At 42.6% G+C, this 25,037-nt stretch overlaps 1 protein-coding gene across 4 annotated transcripts in view; it reads right to left on the bottom strand.

The window, feature by feature from the left end:
- FAT1 (FAT atypical cadherin 1) overlaps positions 1-5,946 on the bottom strand; it is a 125,444-nt gene extending 119,498 nt beyond the window's left edge. For 3 of the 4 annotated variants that reach the window (XR_014292399.1, XM_082608859.1, XM_082608861.1), the window contains exon 1: positions 5,631-5,946. The gene's annotated coding sequence lies outside the window, so the exon portion shown is untranslated. Of the gene's footprint in view, positions 1-2,882; positions 3,067-5,630 lie in introns of those variants that run through there. The other variant, XM_082608860.1, reaches the window with a different exon arrangement.
- Between the last annotated feature and the right edge of the window lie 19,091 nt (positions 5,947-25,037).

The raw sequence follows: 25,037 nt of genomic DNA, 5'->3' as shown, positions 1-25,037 counted from the left end.
CAATGGAATATTACTCAGCCATAAACAGAAATGAAATTGAGCTATTTGTAATGAGGTGGATGGACCTAGAGTCTGTCATACAGAGTGAAGTAAGTCAGAAAGAGAAAGACAAATACTGTATGCTGACACAAATATATGGAATTTAAGAAAAAAAAATGTCATGAAGAACATAGGGGTAAGACAGGAATAAAGACAGACCTACTAGAGAATGGACTTGAGGATAGGGGGAGGGGGAAGGGTAAGCTGGGACGAGGTGAGAAAGTGGCATGGACATATATACACTACCAAACGTAAGGTAGATAGCTAGTGGGAAGCAGCTGCATAGCACAGGGAGATCAGCTCGGTGCTTTGTGACCGCCTGGAGGGGTGGGATAGGGAGGGTGGGAGGGAGACGCAAAAGGGAGGGGATATGGGAACATATGTATATGTATAACTGATTAAATTTGTTATAAAGCAAAAAAAAAAAAAAAAAGAAAGCTTACCTACTGCAGTTTCCCACTGATAAAGATTAAACAGACACCTGGCCTTATGGCTTCCTGCTATTAAATCAGGTCCTTTAGGCCACAAATTAGGCCACGGAGACAACATTTAATGCAACAATAATGCATTAAATTTGATTTAGTTTACGGATTCTATGTAAAATCAGCAAAACTTGGGTGGAAAACAGGTGGCAGTAGACTTGTTAAGGGAGTTAAAATAATCTGTAACATCCCCTTCACTTCTAGCACTGAAAGAAATGAATACTTCGGAGACAACTCGAGAGCTAAGTCTAAAGACATACACTAGGAAGCCATGGGATCGGGGGGAGGAAAACAGTAGTAGTTTGCATATAATTTTTAGATTCCTCTTTTAGCACCTGACCATAACATGGATTTAAATGGTCTACTAACATGGTGCGAACCCACTAGGTGTACTCCTAGTGACTAATTAAAAGACACAAATGAATAGATATGCAGGTGGCCTGAAAGATTTTATGAAGTCCTCTAAGAATTTCACTTTCTTTCTGAGTGACAAAGAATTTAGTTCATTTAAGATATTCATTTTTCAAGTAATGGGTACACAAATGTACACTTTATTCATCAAACCCTACTATGAACGTGTTAAATGCCATGTTTGACATAACTGAGTTATATTCATCATTGTTTTTAAAAATTATGTAATGTTTTAAGCACTTTTACACCCATCTTAAAGCTTAAGTATATAGTAAAGAAAGGGGGATAATAATTCCACTTGTGGAACCAGAGAGCTGTCCTAAAACACAAAGCCAAACATCAGAATTAACCTATATACCTGGAGAAACACACTTTATGAGTAACTGCAGTAACTCGATGTGTTGGATAACCACGACGCTAAGAGTAATATGAAAAAAAATCACCATCACCTAGTTTTTTTTTTTTTTTTTTTTTTTGGCGTTACGCGGGCCTCTCACTGTTGTGGCCTCTCCCGTTGCGGAGCACAGGCTCCGGACGCGCAGGCCCAGCGGCCATGGCTCACGGGCCCAGCCGCTCCGCGGCATGTGGGATCCTCCCGGACCGGGGCACGAACCCGTGTTCCCTGCATTGGCAGGCGGACTCTCAACCACTGCGCCACCAGGGAAGCCCCATCACCTAGTTTTAACACGTGCAGCTCTCTTAAACTACTGAAACCTATCTCTGAATGTATGACGCTTCAAGAATCTGGTTTTGTGAAAGATATATAAATAACTGAAGATCATTTGCCTTTTAAATCTTTTCCGATTTCAGTCACTAAAAAGGAGTTGCTTAACAAAAGCTATTTAATGAAATCATAGTTCAGACACATGAAGAAAAAAAAAACCCTCTAACTGCACAGAAAATATTTATGAGCTTACTTTCCTAACGCATACAATTGCGTCCTTGTTTTCAAAGCCCCGCAATTCACATCAGTGGGAACAAAAAAATTCTTAGAGACAACAGAAAGTTAGCTTCCTAGAGGAAAGCTTAGAGAAAGAAAAAGCACTTAAGAACCAGAATCTCTTTTTAAAAAAAAAAAAAAAAAAGATCTTAGAAGTTTCTTTAAAAAAAGATCTTACAAGTTTCTCTTCCAAAAAAGAAACAAACGGATAGCACAGTTGCAAATGTTTAGCCCCGATTTATATCAGTCTCACCTGTGCTTAACTACATTCAACCAGTTACAACTCAAACCTCAGGGCAGCACTCCTTCAGGGCACAAAACATCTAAGAGAACTCGGTGACTCCATTTCAAAGATCCCATCCCTTAGCAGTTGGCCTCTCCTTTCATCACAACTACGCTGTGAATATCTCACAAATCGCAAGAAATTAGCCGCGGAGCGAGATCAGATAAGTCTTTAACAGGCACGAGTGTTACCGGAGAGAAGAAAGTGGAACGCGCGTGTGAAGTTTCCGAGCTCCGGGCGAGGCGGAAGTTCTCGCCCAGAGGCCGCCGGGAACCCCGCTCCGCGGCTGCCGCTTTGATTTCCAGCAATGGCTCCGGGGCAGAGCCGGTGCAGCCAGGGCCGCCGCCCGCTCGCAGCAGCAGTCGGGTCGGTAATTACCATTCGGGTCACGTCGCGCCTTATCCGCTCCCGCCCATCCGCCTCCCCCCACCCACCCGAATCCAGGGCCTGCCCTAAACTTTCCAAGTGGGCAGGCGCCTCGGCACCACCACCGTCCGGCGGGTCTCTTTCTTTCCATTCCGTCCCCAGAGCGCCGGGGGGCGCTCGGTCCTGGGCTGGACAGTGAGGGGCAAGCTCCCAACGAGCCGGAAGCCCACCACCCGGCAGCAGCAAGTTGCTCGTCCCGCGGGCACTTACGGCTTCGGCCCGGCCGCGCAATGGCACCGAACGCGCCGCTGCGCCCCTCGCCCACCGCCCTCAAGCCCCAACTGGTTTCCTTCAAACTTACAGCAAAGTTAGCCCGAAGCGGCGGCGGCGGCGGCGCTCTCGGGGGCGCGCACCTCGCCGCCTCAGCGCGCCCCCGAGCGGGGTCCGGGTCGGCCCGGGGCCTCACAGGCTCCGCAGGGCCGCATGGTATCTGCGGCCTGCCCTCGCTTTCCTCGCGCCCCACTCTGAGGCAGCGCCCCGCCACCCTCGAGCCCCACTCCAAGCCCGGCCGGTGCAGCCCCGGCGTCTCACGCACCCGGCGCCTCACGCACCCGGCGCGGGATATATCCCTCCGCTCGCAGCCACGCCCGCTCGCGCCGGCGCTCTTTTCTCCCGCGCAGAAACTCGACCCGACTTTCCCTGGCAGCCGGAATCCCAGTCCGCGGGGTCTGGGCTACGACGCCCAGCCAAGGGTTAGGGATCTCCCAGCAGCTACAGCAGCCAACTTCTTTCCAGGAGACCAGCGAGTGCCCAGGATGACCTAGCGACACCGCGAGGAACAGACTGGGGCTCGCTCTAGTGCCGAGGTTAGTTATGGCCAGCACACAGATTTGTGCAGGTAATTAACAGGGAATGCTTCCTACTAGGAAAGGGGGAACATTAACTTAGCTAAAAAAAAAAAAAAACTAAGGACTAAAGAAAAAGCTTCCCACGCCTCCTCCTTTAGATTCACGGGAACCTTCAGGGAATTCCTAAATCTGAATTTGAATGCCTTGGCTGTAGGTCTGCAATTGCTTGGTGGAATAAAATCTTTCAAAAGGTCTCAAAAGGAATGCAGTTAGATCGGAACCTACTTCCTTTTTCAATCTACACCACACTGAAATCCCGGGAAAGTGAAAACGCTTCCTTCGCGACCTCTTTGCGCAGAGCTGGTTAGACCCCGGAACCTCCCCAGCCGTGGTTACGAACCCCAACGCGGCCCTCCGCCGGCGGACACCCCCGACTCCCAGGTCTGCGGGACAAAAGGCAGCGGTGCCGTCTCGTGCGCTTTCCCACGCGGTAAGTACACCCCGCAGACTGTGAACGCAGTCTAACGTGAAACTACAAGTTCCGCAGGGAGAAGGGAAAACCCCAGGCGTCCAGACGGCCCACTCGGGGAACTCCCTCCACACCCGAGCGCGCAGTCCGGGCATCGCGGGGCTGTGAGCCGGTCCTCAGCGCGGGCAGAGCTCCAGGCGCCGGCTCAGCGCAGCCCGGAGTGCTCCCGGGCGCTGGGAAACAGCCCGGAGAAGAGGGCGGCCTTGACCTCGGAAAGTTTGTGCAGCTCGAATACGTTAACGCTGTGAGGACAAAGAGAGATGATTTCCCTGGAACCGGCGGAGGGTGCTGCTGGAAGAACTACGAGGCAAATGGGGGTGAGGGAGTCTAGGGTTAAGAAGAGAATTTCCCTATTTCAAAGTTAATGCAGTCTCCTCTTACGCCATCTCAAAGAAGGTGATGGGAGGGGGAATGTGTCTAGAAGGTCATGGCTGGGAAGGAAAAATAATGCCTGCAGAATGAGTGTGCTGATTCGTAGCACTAAGAGTATGTGGTGTATTCCCTGCGCGTTATTTAGAATACACAGAAATTCACACACCCAGCAAACATCATCATCCAAACGCTTGGCCACGGCAAAGCGCTCTCGGAGTTACAGGTCAGTTTCATACATGGAACACCTCGAAAGTAGGTTACCTGGTCTCCAAACTCAACTCGTTTGTGCCCCTTGCCGAATTCTAACTCTAAACAAAACACAATCACACACGAACGCCAACAGTTTGTTGGGGCGGGATGCGGGGGGCGGGGGAGGAGGAGAAGAGTAAAAGGTAAAAAGACACCATCCCATAACGTAAAATCACAAGATTTTAATAATGACACAAAAGAATTCCTGGAGAAAATTACCATTCACTAATAACTAATAACGCTTACTTGGACTAAAACATCTGTTTGGGAATCCCGGTTTGCCAGGTCCACTGAAAACCTAATTGCCTGAAAGAAGTTGCACTTCGTCGCCAGAGGAACAGCCGAGAGCCAGAGATGGAGATTTCAGAGTCCGGTGCTGCCACGTTTTTACTGATCCTTTAGCCCCAACGGAACGAAACAGAGGTGCCTTTTTGCTACCAGCTAATTACCCTTTACATGAACAAGAAATGTAGTACAAGCTCCACGTTTGTCCTCTTAATAGTCGATCCTCCCTAACCCAGTACCCAAAGGGTCTAGAAAATGAGGGGGATGGGTTCCCGAAAACAAAAAAAAAGCTTTCCGCCAGCACTGCCTCTGCATCCAGTCCACCCAAGCTGGTATTTGTATATTAGATATAGAATGGGCCGGAATGGGTGGTAAGTGAAGGCTAGGGTGACGGCGACGGACCTCACGTCCACGTCCCAAGAGCGCCCTGCAGGTCCAAGTTCGCGGTCCGTGCGGAACCCCGCAGGGGGCGCGCGCTTTGCCGGGTGCCCGGACTAGAGGGCGCTGCGCCACTGCAGATCACGCGGCACCCAATGCGCCCTCCCTGGGCACCATTTCTATAATAAGTTACATTTGAAATAATGCACAAACAGCATAGCTTTTCAAGTTCTTTTGAACAGTGCTTTGTAAGTATTTTATGAATGCCAAAACCTATGCATACTGATCTTTCATTCCCGAGTCAAGCACAGCCAGGGCGGGTGTGCAGCTCGCCGAGCGGAAAGCCGGTAGGATGCACACGCTTCCCTGTACTAGTCAAACACCCCACGCAATTTCATTAACGTTTAAACTTAAATGCGGAAAGACTTGCACTCAAGAAAGAACTCACCCGTCCAGCCGAGTCCTCGGTGTTCTGCTTTAAAGTCCCGGCAGGTCCGTAATCGCCACGCGATTTGGATATCGGTTACAAGCCGTGTATGTAGTACCAACTTTGCTTCCCTCCGATCTTCAGCATGTCGCCAACGAGAGTGCGATCCGCCCGCGCCGCCCAGGTGGCCGCATCTCCGGAGGCTTCCGTCCTGGGGGAAACTTGAGCAGCAAAAGAAGGCGGAATGAGAGTGCGCGAGGGCTAGAGAGAGGGCCGGAGAGAAACCAAGTTTGTCAGTACTTGTCCGGGCAGCGAGCCGCCGAGTTTAGGAGTTGCGACCGGGATCTGCGGCGGATCACTGCCTCTTTCCCCACTCCCTCCCGCCTGGAGGAGGTGGGGGAGGGGAGGTGACGTCAGCGCCCCGCCTTGCCCCCAGCCCCGCCGCCTGGACGGGATTCTCCCGCGGGGTCCGCCTCCTGGACAGTAGCGGCCGCGAGCTCGGAAGCTCGGCCGGCTCTCCTGCCGCAGCGGTCTCTGCGGCCGCTGCGGTCCCGACAGTGAAGCGTCTGCCCCTCTCCACCCCGCCGCGTCTCCCGGGCTCCGCCGAGCGCTGGCGTTCCTCGCACTCGGCGCCGGGGCGGCCCCGCGGCGCGCACCCCTCCGGCTGGCTTTCTCGCAAGCCCCCTCCGGCCGCGTTTCCCACGCCTCGAACTGCAGGTGATGCTCTTCCTCTTCAGCTGAAATTCGTCGCGACGTGTCGCCTGCCGGGTTGTTGCAGGGCGGAAGCACGAACAGTCTCTGCGGACTAGCCTGGACGACTTGTACTTTGTAGCCCTCCAACTTTAGGATGTGATCTATTTTAAATACTTCTCGCGCTCTAGCGCTGTTTGCGGTCTTTGTGTTGAAAATCACGGAGCCATATTTTAATGTTCAAATCCTCTCCAAAAGCGCCTACGTTTTTAGACCGTACTCTGAAGCGTACAAGGATCCAAGGGGTGGAGGGAGAGGTGGAGGAGGAGCCAGTTTCTAATGTTTCTTCAAGTCATCCATAGTGATGGGGGCCAGTACACAAATCAATCGTCTACTCGTGCTATAGACTAAGACAGATGCAAACGCTGTTGAAGTTGAATTTGTAAGTGAATACCTCCTTTCTACGTAAGCGTCCAGACTCCAGGAAAAAATCTGCTCTGGAATATATATATTTTTTTAACGCCGCTAAAGTACCAAAATAAAATCTCCTCAACAGCGTGAAATTCCCAGGGAGCCATTTCTGTGGGTTGACACTGTCCCCAGAAGGTTAGCATTAAAATTCCCTGGAAAAGGGCAGGGGGCTGGGAGCAGGTTCTGTTAATACCTTTGCAGCCGTTGATGTAAATCTAGTGGGCTGTTATCTTTGGAAGGCAAAGAGCAAAACCCCTAGGACACAGGAAACATGGCAAGGAGTTAAACAGTTAAGAGAAAAGAAGACTGTGTTGGAGCATTGGATGTGCTTAGCCTTAAGGAAGTCATATAACTTCTCTAAATTTCAGTTTCCTCATCTGTCTCACCTTGTAAAAATGTGTGTGTATTTCCATTCAAAAATATTTATTTGCCAGGGAGGCAGTGCTCAAGCAGGCAACACTTTTCCCCAGCATCATATACAGTGTCGAGTAAGCACATAGGAGTTCATCAATAGTCGTTGTCTTACCCTCCCTGGTTCTTTGCAGTGTCTGTTTTCTCATCTATACAATTAGGAAGAGTTACAAGGAGGTTATCCCAAATAATTTTGTTATGGAAAGGAGAGGAGGGCACCCAGAAGGTGCCAGATTCCTGAGGAGGGAGGAGGAAATAAAAGGACAGACTGACTTGAAAGGCCAGCCTGTTAGTGCAGAGGACAGACCTCTCATGCTTCACTGTTTCATCTACACAGGCTCACTCCTTTTATGTCAATAGTTGAAATTAGAAATTGACTGCAGATTGTAAGTTTTTTATAAATAATACACATAAGTTCCCCCAGATGCTGCCGTGCAAGTCAGTTTGGTTTGCTATACTCATCATTAGCGTTATCATAGGTAAGTCAAATTATTTCCAATAGAAAAAGAAAAAAATACAAACAGAGGAACTTATATATAATAATTGATGGTATTAATAGAAATAGCTACTTTTTTAAAAAAACAAAGTGAAAGGGCCAGAAAATTTTTAATAAAACCTCTAGACCTGCACCGTCCAATACCATAGGTAGCCACTAGCCACAAGTGGCTAAGTAAATTAAAAGCCAGTTCCTTGGTCTTACTAGCTACATTTGAAGTACTCAGTATCCACTTGTGACTAGTGGCTGCTATATTGTTCAGGACCAATGAAAGAACATTTTTTTCATGACAGAGTTCTGTAGGACAATGCTGTTACAGACTTTGCTATTGTTTTTGGAAGGCTACATCAAGCATTATATTACAATTTCCATGCATCCAACACTGAGTCAATTCCAAAGTTAAAAACAAAAAAAAAATCAGAATCACAGAAGGATTCACTCATTTCACAAATATTTTTCAAGTACCAACAACAATATGCTACGTGAAACTATAAAGGACTCAAAATTTAATGAGTTAGGTGTGTTTGGTGATTAAGAAATATTAACATGGCTTAACATGGCCTTTTCGTTGTTTTCAATCATTGCTGAGTACGAAAACCAGGGGGAATCACTGAATTTAAAGCAGGAGAGAATTCTAAGACATTTTTAAGAATAGTCCTAGGACGAAATAATTCTAAGTAGGCTGACTGACTTCTGTCATCCCACCCTCTCTGTTCCTTTTAACTGCTTTCTCATCTCCTCCACCCCCTTTCCCCCTACACTTCCTGAAGATGAGGCACTGTTCAGCTGTCTCCACTTCTCCATACTTTGGAATTATTTTATCCTTTGCATTTAAATACAGCTCTCCTTTGGGATTGCTTGTACTCACCAAGGGAGCCATTAGAACAGACAACTAGTCAATCTGGTAAGAATCAGTAGTGGTTAACTATGGGTATGAATATGTTCATTTCCCTGGTCCCTTCCAAGTGCATTGTAACAAGGGATTTCTTAAAGCTAAACCTTAATCATAAAATTTTATTCTAATGGTGAAATTCCAGATGCCAGTGCCAACCAGGAAAATATTTGGAGGCATTACATGGAATGGCTAACTACTAAAAAAATAAATGAATAAAAAATAAAGTTTACCTTCATTTCTGGGATACATACATAGTGGAAAAGGCTGGCTTGGACCTTCTGTCCCTACAAATAGAAGATCAACATCCCCATGTGGTTTGGAAACAGATTCTGCTGGATAAGTATCATGCTTGTGATGCTTTCCCAGCTCGGGGATTGAAGGATTCCACATCTACCTTTCTGAGCAGTAAGCGATGGATCATGCAGAAACTGTTGAATTTTTTTGGAAAAAAGGGTCTTTGCAGATGTAATTAAATTAAGAATCTCGAAATAAGATCATCCTGGATTATTCAGGTAGGCCCTAAATCCAACGACAAGCATACTTGTGAGAGTCATTCAGGTGAGAGACCCTCAGAGCTAAAAGGCTATATGAAGGCAAAGGTAGAGATTGGAGTCATGCAGCCATAAGCCAAGGAATGCCTGTGCCACCAGAAATCAGAAGATACACAGAAGGATTCTTACTGAGGGCTTTCAGAAGGAGCACAGCTCTGCCAACACTTTGATTTGGGACTCCTGGCTTCCAGAACTGTGAGACAAAACATTCTTGTGGTTTCAAGCCACCCAGTGTGTGGTAATTTGTTACAGCAGCCCTAAGAAACTGATACAGTACATAAGAAGAGATACTTTCATTAGTTATTAGACAAACAAAAGTTAAAACCCCAATGTAATACCCGATACACAAACCATATTGGCAAAAATTAACATGTCCAATCATATGAGATGTGGTAAAGATATGGTTCAACAAGAACTCATACCATACTGGTAAGGCTGTAAATTGGTGCAACTACTTTGGAAAACAGGTATTACCTTGTGAAGATGAATCTGTACGTATCCAGCAATTCTACGACTAGGTTTCACACACCCAAGAGGGACCTTGGGTATAAGAAAATTCACACCCACTTTGTTCATTGAAAACAAAACCTAGAAAACACACAAATGTCCAGCAAGAAGGGAATGAATAAATAAATTGCACCATCTTCACACTATAAATTTACACAGGACCAGTGAATGTACCATTGTTACATGTAACAACATGAATGATCCCACGCAGTGCAGCATGTGGGATCTTAGTTCCCCTACCAAGGATGGAACCTGTGCCCGCTGCAGTGGAAGTGTGGAGTCCTAAGCACTAGATCACTAGGGTATTCCCCTGAATGATTTTTAGAAATATAGTATGGAGTAAGAAATAGAAATTGCAGAAAGTTTGCTCAAAGTCCAGCAAAACTAAACAGTATGTTACTTATGGAAATATATATAAGATGTAGCATATTCATTTTTTAAAAAGGGATAGTGGTTACTTGGAGAGAGGAGGCTGGTGATGGGATAGGGAGATGTATGCCAGTACAAGAATATTCTGGTCCTGAGGTGGGGAATGGGTCCCTAGTTGGTTGTATTCGTTCGTGTTTATTAATTTAAAATATGTTACAAAAGTTCTTTTTTAATATATTACTATTAAAAATATTTAATATCAAAACAAAACTAAAAGTAAAGAAGAATGCTATAATAATTAGGGCTACGCAGAGATCATCCATAACCTCAAGCTGTCGACGTATCTGTTGAATATCCTTTTGACAGGTATCTGAAGAGATGGAGGGTAGCAAGAATGGATATAACCTCACACACAGAAATAGAAAGAAATAAAATAACCCTCTGCATATATGTTGAAGTGAGAATAGCTGTTATAGCAGGCAAAAGAGAAACGGGCCATAGATGAGAGGAAGGGAGATAAGACTGCTCGGATGAAAGTCTGATGCATCACCAAAGCTTTCCCAGATACTTAAAGCCCTGAGAGTCATGCTTTGAGTAAGGATGACTTAGTGGGATGAGAATGGCAAGGCAGCCAGTTGCTCTTAGAGAAAAAAGAAAATCGAAGTTTCAGAGTGTACACCAGGATACCTCCCCGGGCCTTATTGCTAGTGTGCATATGGATGTAACCTTGCAACCTGAGCTTGTGTCAGCCGTTCTAAATGAGTGTGTGTGAAGGTGGGCAGAGTTCAATCTTGTACATGTATGCTTAGGTCTTCACTGCAGAACCCCAGGGCCTAATAAGGTTTGCACATTCACTTCTTGGCTGTGGGGAATTATCCTATTTGAAGCGTGCCATCTGTTTCCAGTTGGGACCCTAACTGATACAAGCAGGCCTATTAATTATCTCTCTCAAACCAGCTGTTGGCAATCCTAGGCGTGGTTTCCTGGCAGCTATTACCCTACACTATTTGCCTATATTCCCTGTAAACAATGGTGTCAGTATAGAGCAGTGATTCTCAAAGTGCCGTCTCAGACCAGCAGCTCCAGCCTTACCTGGGAACTTGTTAGAAATGCAAAGATCACCCACCCAAGGCCTACTGAGTCCAAAACTCTGGAGGTGGGCGGAGTAACCTGTTTCAAGAAGCCCTTCAGGTGATTCTGTATGTGTTAAAGCATGAGAACCATTAGCAAAAGGAACTCACAATGCAGCATCTTGAAGATCATATTTTATGTTCAAAATAAAAATGTTAGCTCCTTAAGGTATATAACATGATGCTTTGATATACATATATGTAGTAAAATGATTACTACGATCAAGCTAATTAACATCTCCATGTCTTCACAGAGTAATTATCTTTTTTTGTGTCTGGTGAGAGCACCTCCCAGGATCTAGGTTCTTAGCAAATTTCCAGTACACAATACAGTATTATTCACTGTAGACATCATGCTGTACATAAGTTCTCTAGAACTTATTCATCCTACATAACTGAAACTTTGACCTTTATCTCCTTTGACAAATATCTCCCCATTTCCCCCACCTCCCCACTCCTGATAGCCATCATTCTATTCTCTGCTTCCATAATTTTGACTTTTCTAGACTCCACATACAAGTGAAATCATGCAGTGTTTTACTTTCTGTGCTAGGCTTATTTTGCTTACCATAATGTCCTCCAGGTTCATCCATTTGTTACAAGTGGCAGGCTCTCTTTCTTGCTAAAGGCTGAGTAATATTCCATTATATGTACCACAATTTCTTTATCTGCTGAATTTGTTTTCATACCCTGGCTATGGTGAATAATGCTGTAATGAACATGGCTAAGGTACTGATTTCATTTCCCTTGAATATATACCCAGAAGAAGGATGACTGGATCCTATGGTCATTCTATTTTTAATTTTTTGAGGAACCTCCATACTGTTTTTCATAATGACTGTACCAATTTACATTCCCACCAACAGTGCACACAGATTCCCTTTTCTCCACACCCTCTCCAGCATTTGTTATCTTTTGTCTTTTTGGTAATAGTGCTCCTAACAAGTGTGAGGTGATATTTCATTGCAGTTTTGATTTGCATTTCCCTGATGATTAGTGGTGCTGAGCATATTTTCATCTGTTGGCCATCTGTATGTCTTCTTTGGGAAAAAATGTCTGTTCAAGTCCTCTGTCCAATTTTTTCATCAGATTATTATTATTATTTTGCTACTGAGTTTTATGAGTTCCTTATATGCCTTAGGTATTAACCCCTTATCAGATATATGGCTTGCAAATATTTTCTCCCATTCTGTAGGTTGCCTTTTCATTTTGTTGATTATTTCCTTTGATGAGCAGAAGCTTTTTAGTTTGATATAGTCCTTGTTTATTTTCACTTTTGTTGCCTGTGTTTTTGGTGTCATAGCCAAAAAAATCATTGCCCTGATCAATGTCAAGGAACTTTCCCCTGTGTTTTCTTCTAGGAGTTAGTTTTACCTGTTTTAGTAAGAACTTATGTTTAAGACTTTACTCCATTTTGAGTTGATTTTTGTATATAGTGTAAGGTAAGGGCTCAGTTTCTTTCTTTGTATGTGTTTATCTAGTTTTCACAGCACCATTTATTGGAGAGACTCTCTTTTGTCTATTGTGTATGCCTAGTGCTCTTGTTGAAACTTAGTTGACCCTATATGCTTGGGTTTATTTCTGGGCTCTCTATTATCTTCTGTTGGCCTATGTGTCTGTTTTTATGGTAGTGCCATACTGTTTCGACTACTATAGCTTTGTAATAAAACATAGCCTGAAGGGAGGAAGGAAGGGGTTATTAGAACCCAGGAAGAAAGAGTCAGGTTTGGCCACCTTGAGAAAGCAGTGACATGTCAGTGAAGAACACAGCCAGTCCAAGGTAAATGCACAGGGAGGGAAACAGGAGAATAAATGTCCTGACCTCAGTAGGCTCCCTCCCTCTGTCTTCCTCCTGAGCACCCCATGGGAACAAGAGAGCAAGGGAGGCCTTGATGCCATCCCCACGACTCCATCTCTGGGGCACAGAGCAGAGTGTAAAAGGGTAGAGGGGCAAGTGAAAGGTATTAGGCATCTTCCAATCCATGTCTTTTATTTAGCAGCCCTAACTGCAAATGAGAGTTGAGGGGGAGGTACCAGAGACAGGTAACACACATTTCAAGTTCTTGTCTCATTTTCTGAAATCTTGTTTAGGACATAGCACAATCTGAGTTAAGATGACTGAGACTTATGGAATTCTCCCACACTGTAGAGTGGAAGAATTTAGGAGGGAAGCTTAAAAAGTAGGGGGGGGAAATTTTCCTTTAGATGAATTTAATGTGGGGCCAGTCTCGGGGTCATTATACCATTACGTTAAGTAACTCAAGGCTATATCAACAATGCCCTAAATAGATTACTTTATTGGAGATTAATGAACTGAGTTATCCTATTGAAGACATTTTTGTTTGTGATCATCATCTAACTCTACAGGCCATACCCTTTCTAAATTTGGTAGTGAGAGAAAAAAACAAAAAAGGAAGAAACAATTTCAGCATGTGATAATTACTCTAGTCGCAGTAACAGGGCAAAGGTAGACCAGGGCCTAGTAGCTTGAGTCCAAGAAAGAATCTGGTAGTCTACTGGGGAAATAGGGTTTACTATGTTAATTTTGTGGATTGGTTACCAAACCTATATCTGTGACAGTGGGCAGAGAAATGCTAGTTATCTTCCAGCAGGATTTACTGTTTGAGGGGGTCCTTGAGAGGATCTCAGCTACTCCTACTACTTTCAGTGCTTTGTTGAGACCTGATAAGCCAACGTTGCAAGTGGATGACGTAACCGTGTTTGGGAGAATGTTAGAGCTCAAGGAACGGTTCTCTAAAATAGTCTACATCTCAGATAAGGATGAAAAATGATCCTATGAAAAACTACAGCTTTGTCATGACCTCGTAAATTATTTATAGCATTATATTCCAAGACTGCTACCACTACCACCTGGTCAGCTCCCAGGAATTAAGGTCTTCTTAGGCTTCAAGATTTAATGCTTATTGCACAGAACATAACACCTATCAAAAACTCATTGCTTAATCTTTAGTTTAATCAAAATTACTATTTGTTCACTTTTAACATTTCTTGATTTTTTTTTTTTTTTGGAAAGCCTCCTTTAATGACTCTCTGAGGTAAAGTGCATTTTGATTAAATAATCAGCCATTAAATGCATTTACATGTGCTTCATTTGGCACTGACTCCCTGGTTTCATATTTGCTTGGATATGAAATGAAAGGTTCTGGAAATGAGTTGAACACTTTGGCTACAGAAGCCTAAATAACTGGTTTCCCTCTGTTTTTTGGGTTTTCCTTTTTTGAACTTGTACTTGGTCATTTCTGGTCTGTTTATATTCACTCTGAAGAGGCAACAAAGAGATAGGCCTCTAAATTTTGTCTGAAATATAGGATAGATAGCTAAACATCCATTTCCCTAGAAATGTGCTAGTTCTGGGATGTCCTGTTGAAGTAAAATTATACATAATTTGCCTTTAGGCTGTGTATATGTATTTTGAACCGGTTTAGCAATGGGAATATATTCTGGATTCCCTTTAAGTCCAGATACTTCCAGTTGAATAGTTATTTATGAATAGTGGTTTTATTTTAGTTCGTGTTTTAAATACAGTAAGTGATTCTGTTAAGAGGGCTAACTTTTCAGTAGATTTTACCAATTCAAGTCAACCCATTTCTGAAAATCTTCAGGATGCACTAAATTCTTTCTTTTTTAAGTTTAATGTTCTTCTGAAATGGACAAAAAGTTAGCTTTTGAATTCTACTATATAGGCAACTTCTATTTGGTATTGCATTTTATTTTAAATCTTGATTCTGTAAAGGTTAAGCAGCTTCACATCTAGCTCTGAGAAGGTTTCAAAGAGGAGCAAAAGGCTTATTATGGGGCATATACCCTGAGAAAACCATCATTCAAAAAGAGTCATGTACCACAATGTTCATTGCAGCTCTATTTACAATAGCCAGGACATGGAAGCAACCTAAGTGTCCATCAACAGATGAATGGATAAAGAAGATGTGCCACATATATACAATGGAATATTACTCAGCCATAAGAAGAAACAAAATTGAGCTATTTGTAATGAGGTGGGTAGACCTAGAGTCTGCCATACAGAGTGAAGTAAGTCAGAAAGAGAAGAACAAATACTGTATGCTAACACATATATATGGAATTTAAGAAAAAAAAAAGTCATGAAGAACCTAGGGATAAGACAGGAATAAAGACACAGACCTACTAGAGAATGGACTTGAGGATAGGGAGAGGGGGAAGGGTAAGCTGTGACAAAGTGAGAGAGTGGCATGGGCATATATACACTACCAAACGTAAAATAGATAGCTAGTGGGAAGCAGCTGCATAGCACAGGGAGATCAGCTCTGTGCTTTGTGACCACCTAGAGGGGTGGGATAGGGAGGGTGGGAGGGAGGGAGATGCAAGAGGGAAGGGATATGGGAACAGTTGTATACGTATAACTGATTCACTTTGTTATAAAGCAGAAACTAAAAAAAAAAAAATCAGAGTGTTTAGACCACTGAGTATCACCTTTACTTTGCTGCCCCACACAGGCTGCATACCTAGGACGCAGTGACTCTGATCCTGACGCTTCCTGAGAAGGAAGAAAGCAGGCACGGCCTCCAGGACAGCGGCCACAAATACTTGCTGTGTTCATGAAGCAGCTTTTTCCCAGCTAATCATGCCACTCTGACCATTATCTTGGCATGCGGCACTAATTCATTTTTGGATAAGATTACATAGTCGAATGTAGAAAGCTAATTTGAAATACCCACTTTAAAATGTGGTGAATGTTTTCATGCATTCTATGAAATTACCTGCCAGTTGACTGTACTTTAGGCGCAGATCTGCCCCTTTGCACGTGCAGAGACTTCTTTCTCAATGCATCTACCCAGTATTCACGTGTAGAAAGTTTATGGAAAGATTGTTTTGCTGAAGCATACAAGTGATACAATGAAAAGCTCATGGGGTTTGCAGCCAGCCAGACCTAGATTAGGCTGCTATTTTTGATGAGGGACAAATTTCTTAAGAGCTCAGAGCCTGAGTTTTCTTATCTAAAACTGTACATAATAATATTTCCCCAATAGGTTATTGAAATAATATGTATAAGAATCTAACAAAGTCTGAAACTTAACAAGTCCTACAGTATAGGTTTCAACTTTCTCCCCTTTAAAAAATATACTTATCTATTAACTGAGGTAAAACATATTCAAATTCTATTTATTTGAGCAATAATCTAAAAGTCTGCTTTATATCTTTAAAAGGCATCTATTAGAAAATTGTTATATAGGAAATTCGATCTCCTAGCCTAATACAACTCTTCAAGCCGAACTCTAATAAGCTTTCTTCCAAAGATTTGGGTCTTTAAACTATCTTTAGCCCCATTATCAGTGTTTCAGATCGGGCCATTTGGATGCAAATTAGCCAGAAAATGAACTCGATAGAAGTATTTATTTAGAGACCAATGTTGTAGTACTCTGATCCAAAGAACTTCCTCACAAAATGGGATCACACAAAGGTCAGTGATAATAAAACAAAAACATAAATCAAAGTAGAACCTTCCTGTAAATTAACAGCAATATATTCAGTTATTACATCAGTCAGGATTATTTATAAATATGTCAATAAATAGTGTAGCATCTCGTGGTTTCTCTTCGTGTTCCTCAGTTTATACAATTTGCAGTACTTTATAATGTACCTCCGTAGTGTAAAAGAAACCCATTGTTTAAGAAATACCCAGTTACCTAGCCTAAGAAGCACCTGTGTCCTCCCTTTACTTATCCTGGGATGTTTATTGCTGTAAACCTGTTATTCTTCTGTGCTGGCGGATCTCAAACTTGATCAGGTGTCGGAACCGCTGAGAGCTGGACCCTACCCTCAGAATGTTGGATTCAGTAGATCTGGGTTGAGGCCTGAGAATCTGCATGTCTAACAAGTCCCCAGGTGATGTGATGCTGCTCTTGCTTTGGCTGGAAGAGCAGGAAAGGAAATGCATAATGCTCAGAGACAATGCAGACCCCCCACTGTTTTTCTCTCTGCTCACTCATGCTCCAGTCTTAGAATAGAGCTGTAGCCAAACCACAGTCCCACTGAGAGAAAAATGGTTTTTTGTACTGTAAGCCTTTGAGATTTGGGGGTTGTTTGTTATCCCAGCAAAAGCTGACTAATGCATATCCGTTCACTGTGACATTATTTAAATAGTAACGATCTAAATATTCGGAAATGATCTAAATATTTGGAAATGATCTAAATATTCATTAAAAAGATTGAATGAATAAATCGTGGCATCTTCAGATAGTGGGATAAAATATCGCAGTTAAATTGAGTGAACAAATGCCATCTATGTCAATAAATAAATCTTATAAACAATGATGAGGGTAAAAATACTCACTGCAGCAGGCTACCTGCAGTCTAATGCAATTTACATAAATTTTAGAAAATGCCAAATACTCTCTTGTATTACTTATGGACATATACATAGTGAAATTGTTAAAATATGAATGAAATAATAAATTCTAGATTCAGAAGAGTGGTTACCTGTCAGAGGAGAGTGAAAAGAATGAGTATGGTGAGGAATGAAGAACCTGTATCTGTAAAGTTTTGTTTCTTCATGGAGTGAGGAATAGATGTCAAGATTGGACAAAGCCAGATGATGGGGACATGGATGTACTAGTCTGTATACTTTCCTTTATGCTCGGAGTAGACCACAACACAATAAAGCATATCTTTTAAAGGAAGGAGCTTCCATTAGTAATGGGTTTTTGACAACCCTGGGGTCCAGCAGCTTAAGGTGTGTGGCCGATGAGTGAAGCTGGCATTTTGAGATTCTCACAGGTTAAAAGAACAAAACAATAGAAATAAGTGGCTCAAAATATTTGTGGTTCAGTCTTATATTTTAAACGTGGACACACATATCAAGCCGTGTAGTGTCAGTAAGCATGCATACCAGGTATTTCCTTTTTCCTGAATGCTGATTCACTTACTTGGCTGGAAAATTCGATTTGATTTGAATTGAGTAAAAATGCTTGGATAGGCTTTCAGAGGTTACACACAAAACCCAATTTCCTCTCATTTTTTTGGTTTTGTTTTGTTTACTGGAGACAAGAAAAGAGGATAATTGGGGTGGGTGTGATTGTTTCAAAACTTTACCCACTTCCTTCTTTTCCCTCAGGAGGAAGGCAAAAATATAGTGTTGCTTTAAAACCTCTACAGCACATCGGAATAATCTGGAGAGCTTTTGAAAAGCACAATTTTCCAGGCCTTGCCTCACATCCTAGTAAATCTGGATTTTCCAAATATGAAGCAGATAATCTATTTATTTATTCATTCATTCATTTATTTAAAATCTTTCCACAGTTCCTGTTATCTTCATGAGACCACAGCCCCCCAAAGCCCCACCAGCTGAGAGTTTCTCTTGTAAATTTGCTGCTCACTGCGGGATATTGTCCATTATGTCTATCTTATAAAGCAGTCAGCAAGTGCTAAAAACACAGCAAACCAATAAATAAATTAGGACCATTGTATATAAATTGATTTATAAAATTAGGTGGGTCCCTTAAAAGGAGAGCAGCCCAATTATAGTGTTACCCTACTAAGCCCTGGATGTTGAGCTTCATTTAGAAGTTTGCATATATAGACGGTTATCTTGTAGCTATGCTAAGCGTATTTGTGTTCCCTGGGTGTGTGAGCCTTCTATTAAAAATATTGTTAGTGGGCTTCCCTGGTGGCGCAGTGTTTGAGAGTCCGCCTGCCGATGCAGGGGACACGGGTTCGTGCCCCGGTCCGGGAAGATCCCACATGCCGCGGAGCGGCTGGGCCCGTGAGCCATGGCCGCTGAACCTGCACGTCCGGAGCCTGTGCTTGGCAACGGGAGAGGCCACAAACAGTGAGAGGCCCGCATACCGCAAAAAAAAAAAAAAAAAAAAAAAAATATTGTTAGCTCTTCTATTCAAGGTGTAGGGTATGCAAACACAAAGGTTGGGAGGACGCTGACTTTGAAACTGGTGTCTTTCAAACTGAAATTGTGGTAGTGATGACCTTTTGTAGGTTTTCTTTTAAAGAATATCTGTGTGTTCTTGAAAATTAATGTTTATTAAAATATTAATATATTTTTATGATTAAAACTTAAATGCTAACTTTTTATTGGGGTGTGTGTGTGTGTGTGTGTGTGTGTTGTAACCCAGGGAAGCAAGAATGAAGATAAAAGGGAAAAGAAGCAGAAAAGGAAAAAAGCAAATACAAGACAGCGTATCACCAGTTGCTGCCGTTCTACTGGGAAATACAGCCGGTTGCCTGGTCGTGAGGGGTTTCTTCTGAGAGGCTACACGGAGCCATTGCCTCTTGAAACCATGTCAGCGAGAAGGAAGGGTAAAGAATCCGCCAGCCCCTTCCCTTCCTCCGTCTCTCATTGGTCAGAGTCGGCCTCGCTTGCTGGCTCTCTCACTGAGGCCCATCAGGCAGCCTGGGTAACAGGCCCTGCGTGTGGAGCACACTGGTGAGCAGGGCAAGCTCTGGTAGCTCTGTCTGCAGCCCACAGCCTGGAGGCTCGCTAGCTGGGCAGCTGCCCTTTAGGGATGACCTAAGAAGTCCAGGTGGGAGGGTGGACACGTGCAGTCTGAGGCGTGAGATGCGGTGCCCTGGGCTCGTGCCAGCGGCGGCTCAGAGGACAGGGAGCACCTGTGCAGGAAGCCCAGTGCGGGAGGGTGCTGCAGCCGCTGGCCTCCACCCTGAGGTGATGACAAAGCGTGGCGAGCCTTTCTTCACTGGAGTCTCTCTCTGTGGCTGTGCTTGGTGCCAGTCTGGCGTTCTTGCAGGGTCTTCAATAGCACTAAGCCAAAAACTGTAGCCAAGCAAATCCTGGGAGGCACATAACTGGGGCCGCTGCACCAAGTCTGCAGTACAGGCAGCAGAGAACATGGTCTGAGGCCTCTTGTTGTGCCAGAAAGTAAGGCGGCTGCCAAGCTTGGGTTGTGTCAAAAGGACACACGTGCCAATTGGAGAGCACCTATCGCTCAAAACCACAACAATTTCAGGGGCAAAAAGAATAATGTGTGCGATGGGTAGCCACACGAGGACTCTATAGAATAAAACTTCATGGATGAATAGTGGTGGTCCGAAAGTGAATTGTGGCTGCCAGAGGCAGGGGTGGAGGCTGGGGAATTTGGGCGAAGGGGTCAAAGGACAAACTTCCAGTTATAAGACAAATAAGGCCCAGGGATGCCACGTCCAGCGTGGCGACTATAGTTAACATGGCTATATGGTACATGTAAGAGCTACTTAGAGAGTAGATCCCAAAAGGTCTCGTCACAAGGAAAAAAAATCTTTTTTGTAACTCTATGAGGAAATGCATGTTAGCTAAACTGATTGTGGTGATTATTTCATAATATGTGTAGGTCAAGTAAGTATGTAGTACATTTTAAAGGTATACAGTGTTGTATGTCAATTATATCTCAATGAACTGAAAATAAATAAATAAAATGCAGAAGGAAGGATAGAATTTGAGAATTTGCTTTTTGCAAACTTTAATAAAATAGTGGGTCTAGGCAGTGATAAACAGAGGCTCTTAAAACCATTAGATAAAAAGTTAAGGGGAAGGGCTTCCCTGGTGGCGCAGTGGTTGAGAGTCCGCCTGCCGATGCAGGGGACACGGGTTCGTGCCCTGGTCCGGGAAGATCCCACATGCCACGGAGCGGCTGGGCCCATGAGCCATGGCCGCTGAGCCTGCGCGTCTGGAGCCTGTGCTCCGCAACGGGAGAGGCCACAACAGTGAGAGGCCCGCGTACCGTAAAAAAAAAAAAAAAAAAAAAAAAAAAAGTGAAGGGGAAAACTTTATAAGGGATGGAGTAGCCTGATGATGCCAGAACCCATTGAACAATATTATCACTAAAAGTGGAACAGGCAACCAGACACTAAGTACCTACTGTGAAGTGCTCATGCCTCGAAAATTGAACCTGAATCTAATTCAGGTTGATCTACGAGTTCACAGGAAATATGAAGGACAGAAGAACATAGAAATTGATACCTTGAGGATGCAATCTGCCAAATGCAGAATAAGGAAATCTCAAAAGACAAACCCGTTTTTCAACAAAGGGCATAGAAAAACTGAGAGTGAGGCACAAAAACAGTGAATGTTTAAAGAGGGCTTGGAAAACATGTCAGCGAAATACAGTTTTAGGATCTTGTTTGGATTGTGATTCAAACAAACCAACTTTGAAATGCATTTTACAGAAAATCTGGTAAAACAACATAAACTGGGTGTTAGATGATATTACAGATTTGTTGCAAATTTTGTCAAGTGTGATAATGTCATTGTGATTATGTTTTTTCTTTTAAAGTCCTTATCTGTTAGATATACTGAAGTATTTATGGGTGAAACCATATGATGACTGGGATTTGCTTTTAAAAATCCAGAAGAGGGTAAAAAAGTGGGGATGATTAGATGAGAAAGTAGGGACAAAATGTTGCCAGCTTGTTGAAGTTGGGTGGGAATACGTGGCTTTCATTGTACTGTTATCACTACCTTTGTGTATGTTTGAAAATCTATAGTAAAAGGTTAGAAAATGAAAATACATGACCAAGTTCTTTGTAAACAAACACACAACCTCCCATGGGTTCTGATGAATCAGCCAGCTTTGGGAATCATTTAGGTAGAGAGGACCTTGGAACGAAGGACGGGCAAGTGTAGAGAGGCTGGAACAACCCCTCCCCCCAACACTACCCTTCCCCCATCTCAACCCCCACTGTTCCCAGTTGCTTTCCCACCCCCAGTGGCTGGACTCTCAGCATTGGTTAGTGGATTATGCTCAAGGGTTCACAATTTCGATGATGAACAGACAGTGCAGAAGAACTCAGGATGCAGGAGCACCTGCTTGATGTTATAGCTGGTAGTTCTATTAAAATTCCTTCTCTGATCTCAGAAAAAGATTAATGGGTATTAATATTTAGCTTCTATTTCCATGAAAAAGCCTGTGGAAAAGCATTTTGCAAAGCACCTATGGTAACTAATCCAGAAAATAAATCAAATTAGTCACTGTTGAGGGCTTGCATTACAAACCAAAATAAGATATGTTTTTTGATGAGTGGCTAGCTTGAGGGTAGAACTTCATGGTTTTATGACACAGCATTTACTATTAATTATTTCCCAGTTAGTTTAGCTCATAAGATGCTATGGAAATAGCACTGAGCTGGATATCCTGAGACCAGGTTTTGATTTTGGATCTTTCAATGGCAAGCCGTGTGACTTTCTTCGAGTTACTCCCTCTGAGGTTCAATTTTTTCATTTCTAAACAGAAAAAAGAATAGGTGTCTGAGGTCCTTCCAGCTGTAAAATTCTATTTGTCTCTGAATTTAAAAAATGTTCTCATTCCTTTGCCTGCACAATTTCATTTTTTCCTAATAACAGCCTTATGACATAGGAAGTTTTATTATTCACACATTGACAGATGCAGAAACTGAGAACAGACACTAAATAATCTGATGAAGTCAATTTTCAATAGTTGTTGAACAGTGAAAGTTTAGGTGGGACCCAATTTTCATTCTCATAGAAATATCCAGTCATTGAGTTTTCCTACGTGTGCTGGTATTTACTATTAGTAGTTGAGGCTCAGTGGATTTAGACATTTGCAATCATTGGAAACTCTGAAATATTAGAGAAGTTTGATATGTCTAACAATTATAAAAATTTTGCATCTCAATACAAACTATCATTTTTAAAATACAATGGTATTTCTGTAAAATAGGTTCCTTTCCAACTGGATTTGTGTGTGTATATGTGTGAAAGTAAGTTTCCTAAAATTTCAAGAGAATTAACTGAATCAATAGTATATATTATGTCTAAGATGTCTTGTAAAATAAACAAAAGGTCTCTAAATCTTAAAAGACAAAATTTATTCATCTACTAAGTATTTAGTGAGCATTTGCTATGGACCTCTTTGTTTTGAATGAATTTGAATCTTTAGTGTGGTTCAAAAACTACCTGGATGGGATTAGGGTCAGTTCCTGTCTAGGTTCCCTGGAATAGAGCCTGTTATCTACCTGATTTCCAGGGTCATTGCCCTGTTAGACCACACCAACGGTATTTTGGCCCTGTAATCAACACCTTGGCATCCATGAGAAAGTTCAAAACACCACTACTTATGCTACATAACGGAACCTTGCACATAATCGAGGTACTCAGTGAGTAAATATTGAATTAAAGCTAACGTGAAGACATGTTCCTTTAGGAAAAAAGTAGCCAAGGTTAAGGCCATTTGAGCAGGTGAGATTTCAAGTGGCAATAAATCAGGTTACTATTTTAAGGGCAATAGATATTTGGTTCTTTGTGGATTTGTTTGTGCAAAACTAGACCTGCATTGTTCTAAAGATTTGATATCCACAGTGACAATGAGAGTAAAGATACCTGTTTTTTCACTTTATACTTTTCAAAGCGCTTTGATTATGTTATCTCATTTATTTATTTACTTATTTTTGCGGTACACGGGCCTCTCACTGTTGTGGCCTCTCCCCTTGCGGAGCACAGGCTCCGGACGCGCACGCTCAGCGGCCATGGCTCACGGGCCCAGCCGCTCCGCGGCATGTGGGATCTTCCCGGACCGGGGCACGAACCCGTGTCCCCTGCATCGGCAGGCGGACTCTCAACCACTGCGCCACCAGGGAAACCCTCATTTAATTTTTAATATAAATTCTTGATGACACTTTCATGTAAACACTGGCTTAAATTTTACGTGGAAAACGGACAAACCCAGTCTTGTGAGGGGATAGTGTCCTCCTGCTAAAAATAATGTAATGAAAGAAATAGAAGTGTACTTTGGAGGCAACACTCTTGGCTAAAAAGCCCCGACATCATTGGAGAAAATTTTCATGTTAATGCTACCTCTTTAGGTCTGAATGTTCTGGTGAAATGAAGGGGAAATATGAGGATGGGTAAATTAAAAGTCATGCTGCCCTGTTTTAAATTGTATGACCATGAAAATTATGTGTTTACAAAACTTTTTTTCTAATTTATAGTGCATTTTAATAAACATAATTCAGTTGTTTAATTCCCAGTAGCACTGAACAGAAAGCAACACTGTAGGTGGCTGATTAATATTTTATGTTTATCTTTAGTAACTAACCATGTGAATATGTGAAGATGTTCTGAAAGCAACAACATATTCAAAACAAACTTCCTTTGCTATGTAATTTCCTTGAGATATTTCGTTTTTAAAAGTGTTTATATTAAAGCTTTTCAAATGTTGTACAGCTTAGCCAAATAGTATTTGTACTATACATTTAATAAAATTTAAATAAAAGTTTAAGGGTAGAAAATTTTTGGCTTAACAACAGTTTAAGGAAAGTTTCTTTCCTATTATCACCTGCTATATATAAATCTTTATACCTTCATGTACTTTGGAATAAACAATTTAAGTTCAGGTTGTTTCCTTTTAAACTTCTCAGAGTTTGTCCAGATTTTCCTTTATGTTATCAATAAGTGTGTTATTATCTCTGTCTTGTACCATCATGTACCACTAATTTATATTTTCCAACCCTTCACAAAGAGCTTAGTGTATCAAATCTTCATTTTTCAGGTGCTACATAGTATTTAGTAAAAGGCATGATCTTTCTTAAAGGAAATAATTTCAGTTAATATCATCATTGAGATGATTCAGGTAAACTTATCGACAAGAGAGACCATATTTTATAAATATTCATAAAACATTCCAAATATTTAACAACTGATAAGGCTAGGACACTGGCCAATCAGAACAGACAGGAGCCATAAAGTTGAACAAGGTCCTGCAGGCCCCTTTGGGGCCAGATATTAACCCTTTAGCTGTTGGATACTGAGAAGGGAGGAAGGAGGGGACAAACCAAGAGAGAGGCAGAGGAGGGATGAGGAAGCTCCTGGGGTCTCATGACAGTGACTATATATAAATACTAGGGTGTCTCAACATTGGCACTACTGGCGTTTGGGGACCAATAATTCTTTGT

The sequence above is a fragment of the Mesoplodon mirus genome (assembly GCF_964341445.2).
Source record: "Mesoplodon mirus genome assembly, chromosome: 20".
NCBI classification, from domain to species: Eukaryota; Metazoa; Chordata; class Mammalia; order Artiodactyla; family Ziphiidae; genus Mesoplodon; species Mesoplodon mirus.
This window is presented reverse-complemented; position numbering and strand designations above follow the sequence as displayed.